We start from the raw sequence: 19569 nt of genomic DNA, 5'->3' as shown, positions 1-19569 counted from the left end.
TCTAGCTCAGTATTGTCTGCACAGACTGGCAGCGGCTTCGCCAAGCCTGCAGGTGGGAGTCTCTCTCAGCCCTATCTTGGAGATGCTGCTGCCAGGGCGGGAACTTGGAACCTTCTGCTCTTCCCAGAGCGGCTCCATCCCCTAAGGGGAATATCTTGCAGTGCTCACACTTCTAGTCTCCCATTCAAATGCAACCAGGGAGGACCCTGCTTAGCTAAGGGGACAAGTCATGCTGGCTACCACCAGACCAGCTCTCCTCTCCCATTGCTACCAGGGACAAAAGGTCTGTGTCTTTCCATCTATCTATCTATCCCGCTCTTCCTCCAAGGAGCCCAGAGTGGTACACGTGGTTCTATTTATCCTCACAACCACCCTGTGAGGTAGGTTAGGCTGAGAGAGAAGTGACTGGGCCAGAGTCACCCAGTGAGTCTCATGGCTGAATGGGGGATTTGCTCAGGTCTCCCTGGTCCTAGTCCAGCACCCTAACCACTTCACCACACTGGCTTTCCAACACAGTCCACAGTAATTCTCTGGCGAACAACTGGTGTCAATTTGGCAGCTGTGAACTGGGGCTCATATGAATGCAAAGCCCTGCTATGGGTGCTGCTTGCCCCCAGCCCTCTTGAGCAGGGGTGTGGGGGGGGGTGCCCCAGCTTTCCTCAGATGCCCCCCCCCCACAACTCCTTGGTTATTCCCAGGCTCTTTCTCAAGCAACCTTTTGAGATGTTCCCCAGCGTTCCCCCAGATCCATGCTAACCGTTCCCCGAAGCCTTCGTCCATCCAAGCCCAAACACTTTAGAAGCAAATACATATTGAAACTTTTTATTAACAAACTTGTTTTTTCAGCAAGAGTAGTACACAACACAACACCACCCAGGAGATTCCCAGCCACCCGTTCGCAGATGCCACAAAGAGTTCACAGCAAGAGAGTTTCTTCTTCCGCTTGTGACGACTTCTCCTCCTCATCACGGTGCATTGTGCATCTGGCTGGAGGTTTCTAATGTCCTCAGGCAGCAAGAGAGATCTGAACGGATGGGCAGCAGCAAATGCCGGTTCCCAAGAGGACTGAGGAAAACATCTCACTTAGACCACCCTAAGAAGATGGCATTTTGAGATGGCCAACGCTGATCAGGACTCCAGTGAGGAGGACACAGGCAGGGAGAGGCAGCCCCATCCGAAACCACACTCCGGCCCAGCCCCGGAGGAGGAGCTTCTCCTGCAGAAGCATCATGGAAACGAGCAGGAGGGGCATGTGAGTGGCTGGGGGCTCCCACCCAGGGCATAGCTCCACTCACTTCACTCCCGTTGGTTTCTTCCCTTCTGCTTCTGTAGAAGAGAAACCAAAACCCCTTAATAAGGCGAGTAAATATATCATGGATGTATTATTGGTCTAGCCACCTAGTGGCACAGTGGGAAGCAACCTGCCTAGAGAGCAGGAGGCTGCTGGTTTGAATCCCCACTGATGTGTTTCCCAGAATATGGGAAACTCCTCTATCGGGCAGCAGCGATATAGGAAGAGGCTGAAAGGCATCAACATCTCATCCTGCACGGGAGGAGGCCATGGCCAACCCCTCCTGGATTCCACCAAAGACAACCACAGGGCTCTGTGGACGCCAGGAGCTGACACCAACTTGGCAGCACAACCAACCAATCTTGGCCTGGTAACCTCATCCTTCAGAGGAGGGCGGTTCTCCTCTGCGCCTGTCTCAAATGGCTTGCCATGATGCTGTTTCCTACATGTGATAATAGTAGCTCCTTCCTTGTTCATCAGCCCTTGTGATCTTAGGGTGGCCAAATGGCACCTCTTTGTGGGGACACCACTCATTTCCTTTTGTCCAAGAAGGCTGTTTGTTGGGGACCACCTTGCTGTCCAACACGGGTCTCCGGGGCCCCTTGCTGGGACTGCCTTGTGTGAGGGACATAGGATAGGTGAGGATAGGGGGCCTCACACTTGGGTCAGCAGATGCTGTTAGACTACAGCTCCCATCATCCCCAGCCACAATGGCCATTGTGATTGATGATGGGAGTTGTAGTCCAGCAACATCTGGGGACCCAAATGATAGGAACATAGGAAGCTGCCTTCTACCGAGTCAGACCCTTGGTCTACCTAGCTCAGTATTGTCTACTCTACACAGACTGGCAGCGGCTTCTCCAAGGTTGCAGGCAGGAATCTCTCTCAGCCCTATCTAGGAGATGCTGCCAGAGAGGGAACTTGGAACCTAAATGCTCTTCCCAGAGCAGCTCCATCCTCTAAGGGGAATATCTGACAATGCTCACACATGTAGTCTCCCATTCATATGCAACCAGGGCAGACCTTGCTTAGCTAATTTATATATTTATTTATTATGATTATTATTTTACTTTTATATTCCACTCTTCCTCCAAGGAGCTCAGAATGGTGTACATGCTTATTTTTATCCTCACAACAACCCTGTGAGGTAGGTTAGGCTGAGAGAAACATGAGTGGCCCACAGTCATCCAGTGAGTTTGATGGTTGAATGGGGATTCGAACTCGGGTCTTCCTGAGTCCTAGTCCAACACTCAGTCTAACTACTACATTAAGCTGGCTCTAAGGGGACAAGTCCTGCTTGCTACCACGAGACCAGATCCCCTCTGTTGTAGTCCTCAACGTCTGGGGGCCTCTGGGTTAGGAGAAGCTAAGAGGCTTCTTAGTGGGAGGTGCTTTTCAGGGGGCTTCTGTTGGGTTCCGTTGTCACCCCCAAGGGAGTGAGTGTGTCACTTGTGCAGTTGGGATATGAGTTTGCGCATTCGCAAGTGGGGAAGTTCGGTTCTACTCTGGAACCGTCAAACTAAACCAGTTCGACATAGAACAGAACCCCCCTCGAACCGTTCACACATCCCTAGTAGTAGTATAGTAAGCAGTAGTGGACAAGGAGGACCAGAGATATAGGAGCAAAGAGGGAACCATTAAGTTGACAGAGTAGAGGAGGTGGCTGGATCGAACCAACAGGCCCGGTCCACCACAAAACCCTCCTGCATATGCCCCATTGAAACAAATGGGAGCTGCATACCCATAAGCAAGCTCTGGAAAATAAGGGGGTGAGGAGCAGCACCCCTCTAGGCATCTTCTAAGCAGAGGGTGGCTAAAGTGTGTGAAGAGGTAACCAAGAGGCCAGCCTTGCAGCCTGGCACCTGAGCATCCTTACCTCCCAGGCTTGGGATCCTTTCCCCTCCTCCCTCCTTCCTGGGGGTTTGCCACCAGCTGACGTATTTGTCTCACAACAGCCTCGGCAGTGGTCATGGGTGGTGGTGGCTTCTTGGCGGCTGGTCCACTCTGTCCTGGAAAAGGATCCAGCCTAAAAGAGAAGAGAGCGGCAATGTGGTCAGTTTCAGGATGGGGGCGCTGTTTCGGTGCTGGAGGAACACGAGGCTCGTACAAACTGGTGGGCACAGAATTGGCCTTCTGTGTTTGTTTTTAATTGGTGCTGCTCCTAACATATTTTGGTCCAGTAGGAGCTATACTTTTTCTAAAATTACAAGAAATGTTTGCAGCTTTTTCATTTAACCTCTCAGAGCCTGTTTGTGGCTGTGGAATGTTGCCGGCTGTGACAAGAACAGGGTGCATGTGAAAAAAATGTACATTTTCCTGAGCTAGTTTTAGACGTTGGTTTCCAGTTTGCTGGAAGTGGTGTTGGAACCCCCAATGACTCTCCCATCCCGTCTGGGAGTTATTCACTCATGGCTTTATGCCGTGTGGTATCTGAAGAGTGAAAATGTTTAATTCGGGGGGATTAAATGCACATAGGCTCGGCTCCTCTCCACAATCCCTGGCAGATCTTTTCCCTGTGCATTCCCACTGGCTTGCTCCGGGTTTTTCCTCCAACCAATCACAAATCACATCAGAGAGGCAGCAGCAGTGAGAGAGCTTTTTTGTTGTTAGTTTGACAGCTAAGATCGGGAGACTGGGATGAGGAGTTGCCAAGCAGGTGGCTCAAACAGCAGATCACTCCCAAACCTTTGCTGACTTTTATAATGAACTTGCCTTTGTGAGTGAATGCCTTCATCATCTCATGCCCCCCCGCCCCGCTCACACACCCCAGACCATCTAAGAGGCAGGGAAGTTCAGAGTAGAAATCATTGCTTTCTCTGTCATGAAGAAAAATGCAGGTGAATCAGCTCAGACAAAAAGGTCTCAGGTTACATCAAGCTGTAGCCTCCATTCTGCATATCTAAAGCCTATGTTAAGACCCACATCTTGCAGGCTGTGCTTGCATTCAACTCAGGAATTTATCCCTCCCCCTCCCCTTCTGGATAATCTGGACTCCCTCCACAGAATTTAACCAACCTGCTAAAAACCTTCCCCACCCCAGCGCTTGCAAATGCAAATACTAAGCAAATACTAAGCAAATACTCAGAGCAGACCATACCAAACACAGCTGTCAAACTCCCCTTCATTGAGTTTTGGGAAACGCCAAATTACTGGCAATGGCCACTACACACATCAAGGGAGAAGTGCTGGGGCATAACAGAAGTTTCGGGGGTTTTTTGGTGTGTGTTTTTTAAAGCCACTGGAAAGAGAGGATTTTTTAAAAGCCAGACATAATTCGGGCTAAGCCAGTATGCACAGCCTTGATTGGGGGGTGGGGGGGGGACAGAGTCCTGTCTGAACTGGTCCCTGATAGCCCTCAGGGACTTCATGGTACATGCAGCTAATATGTGGACTGGCCTACTCCATTCTGGAGGAGATTTGAAGTAAAAGCCCTGTGTGTAAAGCCTCCGTGCGATTCTTTTGCAAGTGTAATTGCTGACTAAAGGGTGAAGAGACTTGGATGAGGCGTGGTTGCTGACTGTGGCCCCATCCTGTAAAGGGCTGCCATTCCCAAATGTGGCACGGACACCCATTCCCCCGCCTCCTGGCAGAGACTCAGAGAAAGGTGTGGGATGACCTCAATCCCTGCCGCCTCCCCTACAAGGTGCCTGTGTGTGCAGCCAGCATGAAAACGTCCAGGCTGCTCGCTGGCGGGAGAGCCACTCTGGAGGGGTTTCTGGGGGGAAGCCTGAAACGGAGCAGCCAGAGCAGGAAACTGCAGCACCTCCCATGAGGCAGGCAGGATTCCACCTCTCAGCTCATGTCTTGCTTCACAGTTCCTTTTATGAATCAATTCGCCTTATTTGGATTGAGCCTTATCTGAAAAAATGTTTGGGGCTTTCTGATGACCATTATGTTGCTTTCCTTCTAGCGGATCACCAAGAGGAGATTACTTACAGAACTGCATGTTTTTGTGCTGCAGCGTGCAAAATAAGATGCTCGCAAACTGGATTTCAATTTATTTTACTTGGTTCTACTCTTGTAAATGTGTATTTATTATTGTTCAGGAGCCGTTTTGTTTGGTCATTGACCGTAAATAAAGTAAACTACACCTGACACCTTCTACCTGCATCCGAGGCTCAACCTGTATATTTGTGTCAATAAACCAAATGCTCTCACTTTGACACCTGACTGTCTGCAGTGACTCACCTTCTAAAGGCAGCCAGATGACCCCAAGGTACGCTGTGGGCCCCCAGTGGGACTTCCCACCCCTCGGGGAAGTGGGGCAAACGGAGGCAGCAGAACGCTGCCCAAAATGGCTGCAGCAGCGGCAATTTGAAATGCACTGTCCTGGAAGGGAAGGGGGGACATACAAAGGGAAGGGGGCCGGCAACAGCCACACCCAGCCCCCAGGCTGGCCAGAGGGCAGAGGCGGCAGGTAGGGAGGTGTGGGACAGAAAAGTCACCAGCTTTCATCCTGCTTCTCTAGGGACACTCTCCCTCTTGTCTAATTGTGCATTGATTTTACAAAGCACAGAACCTCATCCCACCCCTCCAAGCGTTTCTGCCAGATGCCCAGCCCAGATGGCTTCCTCAAAGCCCCCACGCAAGGAGATCCCACAGTCGCAGGACGAGGGCATCCTGTCTCCAGGGCGCCCAGACCACGACTCACCTGCCCTCCTCCTGCCGGCCTGTTGGAGTGCCGCATCTTCCCCATCGGCGTGAAAGCGCCAGGACGATACACTGTGTGATTTCGCTGCGGAGGTTGAGGGGTGGGCATGTTGCCCAGGGACCCTGAGTCCCCTTTAGAGGGTTGGTTCTGTGCAGGAAGGGAGAGATGAGGTTTTCAGGACCCATGGCAGCATCGCAGGAGTGGATGCGTGCATGTATTTAGCTTTCCAGCAGCCTTGTAAGGCTTTCATCATCGTTGCTTGGACTGTTTGCATAAGAAATGCGGCGAAATTTCAGTTTACACACAGGAGATACTATGAGAAAGAGAGTGTGAAAGACACACACTAATTTCCTTGTCCTGTACTTAGCTGTCTGGAGAAGGGATGAAGGAGAATTTAAACTAAAAATGGGACAATGGATGCAAAACGTTAAGGTGGGGGGCTGACAGTGGAGGTCACCGGAAGCAGGTCATTCATGAAAGGAACATGAAAGGGGGCTCAAGTGGGCAGAGGTGGTCCTGTTGTCTGTCTCCAAAATGGGGTTTGAAAGGGTGGCGTTTTGGAGCAGGCTCCATCTCTTACCTCTCCGCTTCCTGTGTGGCTGGGAAACTGAGGCCCACAGCATCCGAGGCAAGGGTCCCTGGCGCTGGAGTGGGCAGCTCTTTCGCGGCGGTGGATGTTCTCCTCACTCCAGCCTTGTGCAGCGCTCTGGGGGGTGCAAAAGCAGCACAACAGGGTCACTTTTTCACTGGGGCACAGATATGGCCAGACCTCGGAGCCCCCTCTGAGCTGAGCTGAGCTGGTTCGGAGTGGAGGGAGGAGGGAATCAAAGCCCTGCATGGCGTCAGCCGGCCAGACTCCCAGAGGCTCTGCGGATTTGCTGCTTGTGTTTGGCTTCCAATGACTCTGAGTTAAAGCTGGTCAACGTTGCAGGACCAGGTAATGAAGAGAACGGTTACTGGGCACCACCACTAGCCTGACAGTTCCCACAGTGCTGATGTGTTAGCAGTATGTCCGGGGGGGGGAGGTTAGGGGGAGCTGTATGGAATCTGGCCACCCCTCCCCCTCCAACAGGTTTTTTTTAAAAGGAGGTGATAACCTTAGCAAAGCAAGATACTTCCCAGAGCATCTGGGGAAACAGAGAAAACCCTCAGGAAGCCCAAGTGAAGTGGCCAGGCCTCTTTCCAGATTAGCTGCTCAACAGCAGCAAAATGCTTCCATCCAGGCAAATCGCATTAAAAACGTAAATAGCAAAGCTCTCAGCAGGGGGAGCAGTCTTGCAAAAACTAACAACCTGAAAAAATAGCAACTTTTGTACACTGGATATAGAATGTTATAGCAGTACATTGCAGTGATTCGAAACAAGACACTGGAAATCTGAACGGAACCCTGCTGTCTCTGTAGGGACTGAGGTGTCACAACACAGGAAGTGTGGAAGCACACTTGGGAGATACGCCGTGACCCCGTTGCAGGGTCTAATCTGGAAAGCGCCCAGGGGAATGCCCAGCTTGTCCCAGCACTGCCTGGGGCTCTTTCCTAGGGTCAGCAGCAGAGGCTCAGGCCTCAGGCCTCTTCCATCCTCCTCCCCACCCACAGCTGCTGGAGAAGAGTTTGGGTTTGCTTTGCTTGGGAGCCCCCAGATCTCCACACCAGGGGCTTGCGCACTGATGTGTGTCCATGCACTATAGTTCTTCTGCCAGCCGAGCATTGGGCCTGGGAGGTGCTGCTGCATCTGAATCCACACACCCCTTCCACTGCAGGTGTCCCCAGGCCTTCCTCTCCCATGTTTCGATGTCGTCCAGCTGTCAGGACCCTCACCACGTTCCCCATGGTTCCTCTGCTCAGGGCAGAAAGGCTGCCGGTTCGGCAACTCCTGGTCCTGTTCTTCTGCCGTCTCAGAGACTGGGCCGTGCTGTACAGCTGCCAGAGTCCCACGTCCCTTTTGCCAGGGTGGCCCTGTAAGTTTCAGGCGTGAAGTTAGGGCTCCCTAATTAGGTCTTTGGCATCATTGTGGGGTCTAGAAGTTCTCCTCCAAATCTAAAGGGTTGGTTGTTGTTTTTTTTGGTTGTTTTTTTAAATAGAGTACATCCTAGTCCGGCAAACAGGAAACAAGACTCAGGGAACCATTTCCATGGCGTGAGGGCGATATTCTCAGTTCAGCACATCCACTTCCTCTCCTCCTCCTGCATTGCAGATTATCAGCGTGCAATTCCAAAACACATCCCCCATCACTTAAAAAACCAGAAATAATTTGATACATAAATATCTGTTAAGAACTGGGGTGTCTCAAGCAGACAAATTCACAGAAAAACTGAGATTTTTTTGTTGTGAATTTTGGAATAACATTTCACCAGACAATGTACGCATTTATCTTGTTTTCCTTGTAAAATAGAACCATATGACATTCTGTTGCACATTCCTCTGCACTCATATCTATGGTCATGGTGTATTGCCATCATTTTCTCTCTGGTATGATGCTTCTTTTATCTCATATTTATCTCTGTGTTGTATGTAAATATTTTTGTAAGATGTTTGTATACAAGAGACAATAATCATGGTGTGTCACAGTTCCCACATCTCCACCTATATAGTTTCTTATGAGCTTAACAACATGTTTAAAACCCTTGACGATAATTACCTTTCTTGCTCTACAAAAATCTTACCACCAAAATGCTATAGTTCCCCACTCACAAAATCCATTGATCCCAAATGACACTCACACCTTAAAGCAGAAAAACTGCTGGGTGGATCAAAGTTCATTTCATCAGAGCATATTCAGAAGCGATGAGTGAGGAAAAGGTTCTAAAGAGCCCCCCAGAGAACAGCCCCTTCACCCCACATTTTACTGACCTCTGCCTCCCAAGCATCATCTTGGAGATCTGCCCCAGATGCCAAATCAGTGGAAGCCACCAGAGCGCAGAGGGCAGCCAAGCCCCAGAGCAGGCGGGGTCCCATCTCCAAGGTTCCTGCCAGGACTGGAGAGCGTCTTGGGGGTCTCTGCTCTTAAATGCGCCGCCTCCTGCCGTGTTATGTACGGTCAGGAAGAAAGGAAAGGAATCTGGGAGTCAACACAGAGATGTTAAACATTAGCAAATGTTCCCGCCTGGGGACAAGCTCAGGGGCGACCGGGGAGCCAGGTCTTGATGGGCCTGCTGCTCAGGGCCAAATCCATCCCTGGGATTTTCCTGTTTGGCACAAAGTGGTCACTCCGCTGTAGGGCAAAGGGAAGGGTGTTGTTTGTTTCTTTATTTATATCTATGTAAACCACTGTGGGAACTTTTTGGAAAAGTGATATATAAATATTAATTGTATCGTATCGTATCGTAATCCCTAGCCATGGAAGCGGGAAGGGTGGATTTGGAAAAGAGCAACGGAGGACCCCCTCGCCACCCACCTGGCCTTGGAAAGCATTTACTTTTTCTAAATTTTCTCCCCTTCTCACAACTAGCCCAGTGGTGTGCGATGGCGGTAGCAGAGCAGGTTCCATGCTGAGTCAGGTGGCATCAGCCGTGGCGCCCAGTGAAGAAGCAAGAGGAGGACCATCTCCGAGTGCCTCTTTGCTGCCACTTGGTGAAGAGCTATTCCCAGGGTGATGGGCAGCAGAGGAGGTAGGGAGCATTGGTCACCCTACTGGTGCTCCAATTTGTTGCCACTTGAGGTGACCGCCTCAGCTCACCACAAGGAAAGGCAGCCCCTGGAATGCTGCCGTTTGCTGTCATCATGACTTATGGAGAAGATGGTGGAGATTCACACATTCACTGACTACCTCAAGATCTGTGGGCTGCATTGGTCTTTTGCTACGCAAATGCTCTCCTACCACTTCTGCAGGCATGTTTATGAGGGAGTCACTTCTGATAACGGTCATTGAAAAAGGTGTGTGTGAGAGAGATGGTGGGATAACAACGTGTTGTCAGCCCAGGGTTCTCTGTGCATGCACAGAGACTGTTCCAGGCTGCAGAAGAACTTCCTGAAATATCCTGCTCTTGAATAGGTGCTCCCTGCCCCCATTTTCTATTTAAAAAAACCAATTGTACTCATGTTTCAAAGTTTTTGGCCCAGAATTCATTTTCCAATATTTTCCTGTTAATACGAACAGTTTGAATTTGTTTGCCAAACTTGGGGCAAAATCACACTTTTTCTCCTTAAGTCTATTAAGTCTCCTTAAGTCTACTTAACTAGTTTATTGGTGAAGTACATTAGGGATAGGAAAGACCTATCCTATGAGAGTTGTTTCCATCGTCTCTCTAGGAGGTGAGGAAGAGGACTGACTCCCTACAGGACATACCTGAAAAGGAGTCAAGGCAGGGGTCATAGAGCAGAGGCAAGCAGGGGCAGGTCAGGAGACCCTCACTCACTACATCTCCTCCTAATGCTCCTAGTGGTCCTCAGGATAGTTGGTGCAAAAGGTCGATGCACTGGAATGCCATCTCCAACAGTTGCTCCAGGCCCCTGATCATCTTGCTTGCCCTCTTCTGCACCTTGTCCAATTCTGTGATCTCCTTCTTAAGGTACAGTGACCAGACCTGTATGCAGTACTCCAAATGTGGCCGCACCATCGGTTTGTATAAGGGCATTATGATATTAAATGACTAAAGAGAGAATGTTTGGGTTTGCTTGCTTGTTTGAGATGGAAGCATTTCTTCTCAGCTGCCAAATGCTTGTAAAGTTCTTTTATATTTAGGAATAAAATATCACATGTCCATTTGATTTTTTTATTATTATTCGAACCATCAGTCCTGATGCTGATGTGTGATTGTTGGCAACATATAATAAGTATTATTTATTTGCTCATTCATTTGGCACATCTCTCTACCACCCCATGTACAAATCTGCAGGCAGCTTACAATTTAAAACACAATAATTAAAACACTAACACAATTCAAACAATTTAAAATCTAGATGATGCAGACCAGCCTTCTGTGGTTCGATGAGAAAGGTTTCGGGCCTGTGTGGCTAATGCTCTGAGCAGCAGCGCAAGCCAGGAGGCGTCCAAGGAGGCACAGCTGCCTCTGCCTCCCAGCAGCCGCCGCTGCCGCCCGGATTGCGGGTTCCTTTTCCTTCTGCACTGCCTGCAGGCCGGCCACTTGCCCGGTAGCATGGCGGGATTCACTGCCAACCTTCAGGCAGCGGGGCTCTCAAGCAGGGCAGGACGGAGAGGAGCAAGCAACCCCAGCTGCGGCCGGGAAGCAGAGGCAGCTGGGCCTCCTTGGGCGGCAGCCCCCGCTGGGACGAGCTGCGACTCACTCGGAGAGAATGAAAGGGAATTCCTTGGCTTTGCCATGAAGGAGTCCCTCCACACTGTCACTGGAAGCCTCTGCTCCTTGCTGGCAGCCCTCTGAATACGTTCAGAAGACATCTGGGGCATTTCGGTCCCCAAATGCCAGCTCTGGCTGGGCAGACAATCAAGGCTGAGGACCTGGCCTTTCCCACTGGGGCTGGGGACAAAACAGGTGACATCCTGTAAGGCTGGCCAACGGCCGTGCACGGTCCAAAGTAATCGTTGCAAGGGGAGGTTGGGCTGTGGCTTGCAGGCGGCTGCAGTGCCAAAAGCACGGCCACACCGCTCCTGGCTGCTGGGGCAACTTGCCTGCCTGGGGAGGGAGGGAGGCAGGCGCCCCGGCTGATCTTGCCTTGGGCAGGATGAAGGCATGAATGGGGGGTGAGGTGTGGCAGCTGCAGGCTCCGTGCCCAGCCTAGGCGTGTTGGCTGCACACCACCCGGGAGCAGCCTCCGGGCCTTCGTTCTGCTGCCGATGAACAGGCGGTAGGGCAGGGGTGGGCCACCTTGGCTCTCCAGCTGTTGTTGGACTTCAGTGAGCAATCCTGGGATGGCGAGAGTTGTCCTCCCGCCACAGCTGGAAAGGCCAAGGCTCCTGGAGGGGGAGTCGCTCTGGCTCAGGAGGCGGGCGAGTGATGCGAGAGCCGACGGTGGCTGATCTGACTGCTGACACCTCGGCCTGCCGTGATCATATGAAAGGTGCAGGGGGCTGGCGGGGCTGGGGGGGGCGGAGTCCGGGCTGAGCCAAAGGGGTGTGCAAGGGAGGAAGGCAGGCAGGGCCAGTCCGAGGCTTAGAGGTGGCCCAGGCAAAGCTGGACCCCCAGCCAAGCAGTGCGGGGCCCCCGTTTTAACTGGGGAGAGCTCGGGGCAGGAGAGAGCAAAGGGAGGCAAGCTTGGCTTTGCTCACTTGTTTGCCCCTGCTTGGGCGCCTCTGCCCCACTCGCTCTCTGGGGAGGGGAGGGAATGGGCACTCCCAGCAAGTCAGACATGTCAGTGGTTGCTTGGAGGGAGAGGGAGGCATGCAAGCACACACCCCCCCAAAAAAACCCCCAACCTGGGTGCCCAAGACAACTGCCTAGCTCTGCCTAGTGGATGGGCCGACCCTGGACGCAGGACCGAAGAAGAGGAGGCCCCTTTGCCCTTTTGACTGGCCAAAAGCGCTTGGGGGGAAGAGCTGCAGGAGGACAGGCGATGGCTGGGGTGGGAGAGCCAGCCCCACCTCCTGCTTGCCCCATTTGCTTCTGGAGCTGGACTCCCCCCACCCCCACTTTGCATGGGGCTTGCGTTTCGGTGTCTTGCGTTTCCATCAGAAGGTCCGTCGGAGGTTTGGGCTTCTTCAGACTCTGGTCTGGGGGTGGCCCTGCAGGAGGAGGAGGAGACTAGTTTCCTTCGCTGGAATTCTCGCTGGAGTCCGAGTAACTCAGCACCAGGCTCTCGTTTTGGCCTCCTTGGGGAGGGGGCCCTAAAATCATCAGCCCCGAATAGCAGCCCCTGCAGACACGCCGCTCCCAGGGCTTCCTGCGCCTCCCCAGTGCTGGGGCCGCCTTCACACTCCTCTTGGACCTGGCACTCGACACAGGAGCCTGCAGGAGCAGAGAGAGGCGTGAGACGGCGAGGGGCCCGCTGGGTCTTGCCAGTATGAACTGCCCCCTTTGCCCAGCAGGGTCTGCCCTGGTTTGCATTTGGATGGGTGACTACATGCGAGTGCTGTCTTCCGGAAGAGATGCCCCGGAGGGGGAGGGGCCACAGCTCAGTGGAGGAGCACCTGCTTTGCATGCAGGAGGCCCCAGGTTCACACACACACACACACACACACACACAGGCAGCATCTCCAGGTAGGGCTGGGAATGACTTTTGCCGGGAACCTTGGAGAGCTGCTGCCAGTCAGTGGTGGACAGCACTGAGCTAGGTGGGCCACAAGGGTCTGACTCGGTATGGGGCAATGTCCTCTGTCCCTCTCTGTCTCTGTGTGTGTATTTACAAATGTCCACACAACGAGCACCCCCAAGCGATTTCACAGCAGCTCAGACAGGCGACTTTGGGGAGGGGGGGCACCGCTGAGGGGCAGAGCAAGTCCTTGGCCCCTCCCTGGCTGCATCTCCAGGCAGGGCTGGGAGAGACCCCTCTGCCTGGAAGAACCCTGGAGGGGCTGCTGCCGGTCAGTGCAGGTGGGACTGAGCGAGAGGGACCGGGCTCTGAGGTGGCGGCGGCAGCAGCACAGGGCAGCCGCCTGGGTTCCTATCAAGGCAGCTCCTCTTCTGGCCAGACAAGGGGGCTCCCTGGGGTGCCCTTGTCCTTCTCGAGAGAGCTGCTGGCTTCGTACAAGTCGGAGAGACCCAGGAACTGGCTCACTCCCGCTCTTGATAAAAAAACATGGTGAGCCGTGTCGTTCCCACCCAGGCTCTGGGGGCAGCAAGGCCTGGGGGGGAACAAGGCTAATGATTTCCCTGTGAGTGGCTTCCGTCAATATTTGCACTCTGCTGTAGGACAACCAGGGGGCGTACAAAAGATGGAAGGACGCAGCCCTTGCTTGAGGGGGGGGCATGAGGGAGACACAATCTGCCACATTAAACACACACACACACACACACACACACACACACACACACACACACACACACACACACCCTCCTCCCCACCCGGCTTGACTGTCTGCACAGGGCTGTGGATAAGTCTCATGAGGCCACTCCTGATTTGCCCCAACTATGCATTTGTGTGACCACATCCCCAAGCAGCAAAGGGGGGGGGGGCTTTGAGGCTGCCCCCCACCCCGTAGCTCCCTCCTGCTTCTACTGGTCACCTGAACCTGGAATAACTTGCACTCACCCCCACTAGCGGGGAGTGGAGGGTCCGTTTCACCCATAGGCAGGCAGGCATTGGCAAGCTGGGCAAAACTCTCTTTGGTTGGCCCGACTGGGCGTAGGAGGCAGGAGCAACAAGGAAGCCTATGGAGGGGAACCGAATCCATCGGAAGAGATGCCCATCGGTCAAGCCATGTCAAGTGCAAAGGGGCCTCCAAGGACAGGTTTCTCCCTCCAGGGCACCACCTTCCCGCCTCCCTAGTCCCGGCTTGCAGGGCTCCATGGTGGCCGAGGGCTTGGGAGGGTGGCAGTGGTCCTCCAGCAGCCTCTAGGAACCCCAGCTTGAGACCCCTTGAACTAATCCATGGTGGGGCCTGTGCCCTTCCAGAGACGGGGTCCCTCCCCCACCCACCCCAATCCCTGTGAAGTTCAGCCCCCTCATTCCCAGGCATACCTCCTGTTCCAGCCTTGGGACCTTCAAGATGGACCACAAGGTCGGCTGGGGCAGCTGCTCTGGAATCAGTTCAACATCCTTCTGAGGGACCTGCAGGAAGAGGGACGGGAGAGGGAGGCACAGCATCATGCAGTCGCCTGGCCTGGCCCCCAGAGGCCAAGGAGCTGGACTAGGGACACCGACGGACTTTGGAAATGCAAGCTCAGTGGCAGAAATGCCCGTTAAGCATGTCGTCCTGCCGAGTCCCAAGACTGGAGACAGATCGGCAGAACAGAGATGAGGCTCCAGTGAACCACCTGCCTCTTCCCTTTGGTGTCTCTGGACACGTTGACAGTAGACAGACGTCGCTCCAGCTCACTGGATCCCCAGTTGGGATGGGAGTGGTGTCTGGGTTCCCCAGCCCAGATGCTGCCCCCTGATGGTGGGTCATGGAAACAGCAGTGCCAGGACAGCTGCCAGAGCCACCCCCACCCCCACCGGAGACCTAGGAACCTGCCATCCCCAGGTGGGGGGGCCCTGCACCTTTCCCTCAAATCCTCATCACCCCCAGGAGCAGAGGCAGACCAGAAAAACTCTCCCCCACTTCTGGAGGAAGGCAAGGCTGTCTGGGCCCTTCGGCTGGTTTAACAGCAATTCCGGGCAGATCCAGCTGCTCCTCCTCTCTCCCCCACCCTTCCCCGCCCAGCATTAATTAGGGCTGCCTATGGGGCACAGCTCTACCTGACAAATAGCCGGCCTGCAGGCAGCATGGGCAGGGCAGGATGGGGCAGAGAGGAGGCGCTGGGGACCAGAGGCAGCAGCAGTGCCTGGTTTTGTGCCTCCCCCCTGCCCCCCTTCCATTAGAACCAGCTGCCTCTGCAGCTGCTGACAGCACAGCGAGTGCGATGTCAAAACACTGGCAATGGGGGGGCACGTAGTAGGGGACACGTTGTGGGTCTGTGGCAGCGTGTAGTCTGGAAAACGCCCCGGTGAAGAAAGGCTTGTGTCTGGAACCCCAGCGACCCATTACTCATCAGTGATGGGACTATGGCCGCCTGGCTCTGTACAAGGCAGCTACTTACAAGCCTAACTGCTATGACAAGCGAGTTGTCTATCTTAGGTGTGTGTGTGTTTGTTGGCGTGACAGAAGATTGGATGGCAGGAGCCCCCCCCCCCCCGCCTTGCAGGCTGAGTGGCACAGTCCAGAAACAACTTTAGCATTTTATCTGTTGCTGGTATGAACTAAACGTAAGTTACTCCCTTGAGTCACCCTCCGCTTACCAAATGACCAATGACAGAATGGCATCCGTAGTAATTTTTAAAGCAGGGCCAATAACGGGATGCTGCATCCAAATCTTGAAGGTTCTGTGTAAGAAGAGATGGAGAAAATCAAGGAGGCATCTTCCTTGCAGAGGATCCCTCTATTAACAACCCCCTGCTTCCTCTGACTGAACTGGAGCCTCAATCTGTTCACAGATGGGGGACTCTGTAGGGGCTTGGGAGTGTGTGTGTGTGTGTGTGTGTGTGTGTGTGTGTGTGTGTGTGTGTGAGAGAGAGAGAGAGAGAGAGAGAGAGAGAGAGAGAGAGAGAGACTGCCTCACAGGAGCGGATGACTCCAAGTACAGTATCCCACGACAAGCTTTGAGGCAAGCTAGGTTGAGAAATAGTAAGTGGAAGAGATCACCCAGTGATCTGACTGAGTGAGGGCTTCAACCTGGGTCTCTTGGTCCCCATCCAACAACCAAATCACTACACCACATTGGCTTATGGGGCAGTTAGAATCTTCTTTATTTTCTGATTTGTATGAGTATATACAAATATATCCTTTTGATTTGTATATAAACTGGAAGCTTTCTTACTGAGTAACAGCTTGGGTTTTGGGGAATCCTTCTGAGTCACTCCTGTAAAATACACACACACACACACACACACACACACACACACTCAATTGCTTTCAGTGCTTCAGGAAAAGCATAGACATAGAGGAAAGTGGGGAGTGGATTAATTGGGGTAAAAGGAATTGTTCTCCTCCACATATGGTTGCTTCACCATAAATACAACTTGCTGTTCATTTGACTATGCCACAACTATAGGATTACAGCCTTTGTCATGACTAACTTTCCGTTATTTCAGTGGGTCTGCTCTAAGCAGGATTAACATTGGATACATCCTGTTGTGTTTTGATTTAAGAATATAAAAACAACCCTGCTGGATCAGGCCCAGGGCCTATCTAGTCCAGCATCCTGTTTCATACAGTGGGGAACCCACAGGCAAGAGGTATGTGCATGCCCCTTCTCCTGTTGTTGCTCCCATGCAACTGGTATCAAGAGGCATCGTGCCTCTGAGGCTGGAGGTGGCCTATAGCCACCAGACTAGTAACCATTGATAGACCTGTCCTCCATGAATTTGTCTAAGCCCATTCTAAGCCTGAGCTGGGCTCCCAAGGCCATTGTAACTGGGGGTGATGGGAGTTGTAGTCCAGCAACAGCGGGGAATCCAAGGCCGAGAACCCCTGGTTTAGGGGATGGGCCCTTCAGAAGCAGACGGCATAGCTAGATTTGCATCCGTGGAGCAAAAAATGAGAACCCATTCAATGTGGGAAGCCTTTCCATGTGTGGGGAAAGGGTGTTTGACACACCTCAGCCCCACCCCTTCTTTTTCCTATTACTGGCAGACGTTCCAGAGCCTCTGACGAAATGTGCACTCATTGTGTAAGCCCCACCAGAAGCAACAGGATCAGGTAAACATCATGGCAACGCATGACCCCGTACCTGAAAATCCCCTGAGTTGGAGAGGGAGAGAGAGAGAGAGTGTGTGTGTGTGTTGGGGGTGGTGGTGTCCAGATATACTAAGTGGGTCACAATATTTAGATCTCATGCATCTCCTCATTGGGACGTAAGACTTAGAGGTCACAGCCCCAGAACGTAACTGCTGAGACAACCCTGGGACACCCAAAGTGGGTCTGCAACATGGTATTGATCAATTTTAAAAAAATGCTTAATGGAGTAAAAATATGCCTTTTAGATAGGAATGAAGAGGTCTTCCCCCTTCTCTCTCAAATAGGATGGAATGCCTCTTCATAAGACAATACTGGCCGCAACGCCTCTGTGCATCATCTAAACTTAAAGGCAGTATGTTCTATGCTTCAGAAAAATTGTTTCTAGCCATGTGCAAATTCATGCAAATGTAATTGCCCCATGAACAGATGAAATCTAACACCATTAATGGACAAAGATGTCTTCAGTCAACAGCAAAGGAAGTACCTCCAGTGCATGAAGACTGCTTTTCTCTCATCACTGGCAGGCTGCAACCCATGCCATTGCACCGTCAGGATGGGGCTGCAAGGTTTCCGGGCTGGTGTGGAGCCCCAGAACTCCTCTGGCTAGAAATTAAGCACCGTTTGCTGACCTCCTACCTCCCAGTTGCTTCAGAGAACAGCTCCATTTCTCAGGGCTTTGGTGAGAGGAGCTGGTCAGGAAGCTCCTTTTGCCCCATGATTATCTGCCAGGGCCACCACCACCACCACCCTGCTTCAGTGCCTTGGCCAAGCCACAGGTACTCCCTGCCACCAGAACATGTAGCAAGGAAGACATTCCAGGCACATCTTCCAGCCCTTTCAAAAGGTGAGTTGCGAGAAATTCACGGAACACCTTTCCACCCTCACAGGTGGCCAGAGGAAATTTTCCAGCCTTAAGGAGGCTGCAGAGCTATGCAAAAATCAGAAGTGCTGCATCACCTCAGAGGTGAAAAGGTGGGAGGAACTGATCAGGTACTGATCAGAGGTAACCACCTGCTTCATCAAACACAGAAGCCTCTTCTCCGTCCTATAAAGATGACGCTCTCCAAAGGGGGCATCTACTAGGGTGGGTTGTGCTCAATGGGTTATTTATATAACAGAGTTCCCCAACATCGTGTCCCTAGGTGTCATCCCCAGCCACAATGGCCAAAGTCCAGAGGAGATGTAGTCCCTTCTGGGGACCCCCGGCTGGGGACCCTGAGAGCAATCTAAGGCACTCCTCGAGTCTGGAACTGGTTTCCTCCTGCCTGCCGCCTGGTGAGCCCAGGGCCCCACTGGAGATGGACTTGGCTGCTTGGACCGCCCACCTTCCTCCTCTGTCCTCCTCCCCCTTCGCCTAATGCCGTCTTCAAGACTGTAGACCTCACCTTTCCATCGACAGTAGCAACCGTAGTCCCCACACAAGCCAGGAGAGCCACCAGGAGTAGCCAGAGCTTCTTCATGGTTGCCGGGTTGACTCTGTTCTCGGAATGCGAAGCCAGCAGGCAGGGGAAGGCAGGACACCAACGCTGCCTCACACTCGCTCCCTCTGGCCTTGGACCTTGACTCTCTTTCCAGTATTTAGCTGGACCCAGGGAGGGGAGCTGTAAGCGGACCTGTTAGCGTAAGGCAAAGCAGTTGCAAAGCGGACCTGTTAGCATAAGGCAAAGCTTTCCTTCTCTGGCATCTCCAAGATGGGGCTGAGAGAGATTCCTGCCTGCAACCCTGGAGAAGCCGCTGCCAGTCTGTGTAGTGACAATACTGAGCGAGATGGACCAAGGGTCTGACTCAGTATATGGCAGCTTCCTATGTTCCTATGTTCACCAGTCAGTCCATAAATACATTTAAGGCACGCAAAACTGCATTTTCAGAGGCTGTGAGGCCAATGTATCTAGACAACAAAAAGTGTATATATCTCACCATAGCATAACATCAGCTGTCCAGGGGGCTAGGATTTGCTTATAACTATACCTATGGAGTTGATCACAGCAGCAATGAATGCACCACTGGGAGACCTTGAAGGCCAAGTGGAAGACAGATCATCCTGGAGTGAATCAATCTATGTGGTCGCTAAGGGTCGACACCGACTTGATGGCACTTCATTAATCAATCAATGCCGATAAACCCTTTATCAACTGAACTCATGTACCTCTAGTCTTGAGATATGCTGGAGGGCAGAAGCCTGAGGTGGGGTGTGTGAAACAAGAGTCAAAACTGTGTTGGGAAAGAGTTTGGGGAACAGTGGGGTCACAGCTACTAAAAGTAAAGGTGAAGTGTGCTGTGAAGTCAATTTCGACTCCTGGCGCCCACAGAGCCATGTGGTTTTCTTGGCACAATACGGG

General features: G+C 52.5%; 1 long non-coding RNA gene across 1 annotated transcript; it reads right to left on the bottom strand.

Moving 5' to 3' along the window:
- Nucleotides 1-10638: 10638 nt before the first annotated feature.
- On the bottom strand, nt 10639-18776 carry LOC128329140 (uncharacterized). Its single transcript, XR_008309533.1, has 4 exons — nt 18616-18776; nt 15733-15816; nt 14473-14562; nt 10639-12800 (listed from the first exon to the last, which is right to left on the bottom strand). It is a non-coding gene; the product is annotated as an uncharacterized LOC128329140 (long non-coding RNA).
- Nucleotides 18777-19569: the final 793 nt, after the last annotated feature.

This window comes from Hemicordylus capensis, chromosome 6, assembly GCF_027244095.1.
Source record: "Hemicordylus capensis ecotype Gifberg chromosome 6, rHemCap1.1.pri, whole genome shotgun sequence".
NCBI classification, from domain to species: domain Eukaryota; kingdom Metazoa; phylum Chordata; class Lepidosauria; order Squamata; family Cordylidae; genus Hemicordylus; species Hemicordylus capensis.
This window is presented reverse-complemented; position numbering and strand designations above follow the sequence as displayed.